Source organism: Fukomys damarensis, unplaced genomic scaffold (genome assembly GCF_012274545.1).
Source record: "Fukomys damarensis isolate Sample0158 unplaced genomic scaffold, DMR_v1.0_HiC HiC_scaffold_17, whole genome shotgun sequence".
In the NCBI taxonomy this organism is placed as follows: domain Eukaryota; kingdom Metazoa; phylum Chordata; class Mammalia; order Rodentia; family Bathyergidae; genus Fukomys; species Fukomys damarensis.
Window position 1 is genome coordinate 74,271,324 of NW_022900929.1, and position 924 is coordinate 74,272,247.

Consider the following 924-nt stretch of genomic DNA (forward strand, 5'->3'; position numbering starts at 1 on the left):
GTTCCCGGGCCCTAGGCCCGACCTGCGATCCCCGCCGCCTCCCCATTCATTAATGTCTCCCGGGAGGAGGGAGAAGCCCCGGCCGATGCTTCCGAGACTGGCGCCGCGGATCGCAGGCATCGTGACAGCCCCGGCGGTGGGGTGCCTCGCTCGGTCCCCGAACTCCTTCCACACCCAGCAGGGGCCTCCAGGTCGCCGAGCCCGTTCCTAGACAAGTGGCTTCTACGGGTTGGTGCCCGTGTGGCAGCACGAACCAGGCTTAACCGAGAAAAATGTAGTACTGCATCCCACTGCTAGAGAAATACACACTTGGACACCTGGTGGTGGTAAAGGTTGTTTTGATTTCGAGCCCTGTAGAAATGATTCGTGAGTTCTTTGTTTAGTAGTGCTACTCTGAGAGCAGGAAAAATTGAAATTTTACTTGTTGCTGCTGTCTCTCTGAGCCTCTTGTGCAAACCTAATTTGCTTCAGAAACAGATTTGAGTTGAGTTGAGCGCGTATTGGAAAATTCTTTCCAGGAAAAGCGGGACTCACTGTAGTTCAGGCTGGTCTGAAGGCCTCAGCTCTCCCATGTGGCCCCAGGCTGGCTCCCAACTCCCGCCATCCTCCTGCCTCAGCTTCCCGAGTGCTGGTATTACAGAGTGCGCCCCCACACCAGGCCAGGAATGTATATGTTACGTAGAGGAGAGCTGAGTCCGGGCGGGGGCGCCTCCGAAAGTGGCCTGTTGGAGGCCCCACATTCTGTCCCCAGCGGCAGGGGAGAAAAAGCAGCCTGCTTCCAGAGATGTGTCATTTAATTTAACACTAAATGGGGATTAATAAAACCAGTAAGTAGCTTCAGGTCAGATTTTGCCACCAAGTAAAGTGTGCGCCAAGCTTGGGAAAGTTTCTTTTTTTTCTTTTTTTTTTTTTTTTTTTAGGGGT

The 924-nt window shown here is 53.4% G+C and overlaps 1 protein-coding gene across 3 annotated transcripts in view; it reads left to right on the top strand.

Moving 5' to 3' along the window:
• Positions 1-24: 24 nt before the first annotated feature.
• The window catches only part of Mapk1ip1l (mitogen-activated protein kinase 1 interacting protein 1 like), an 8,394-nt gene continuing 7,494 nt past the window's right edge, over positions 25-924 (top strand). Inside the window, exon 1 of one of the 3 annotated variants that reach the window (XM_010632532.3) lies at positions 25-191. The gene's annotated coding sequence lies outside the window, so the exon portion shown is untranslated. Of the gene's footprint in view, positions 192-284; positions 333-924 lie in introns of those variants that run through there. The other 2 variants (XM_010632531.3, XM_010632533.1) reach the window with 2 other exon arrangements.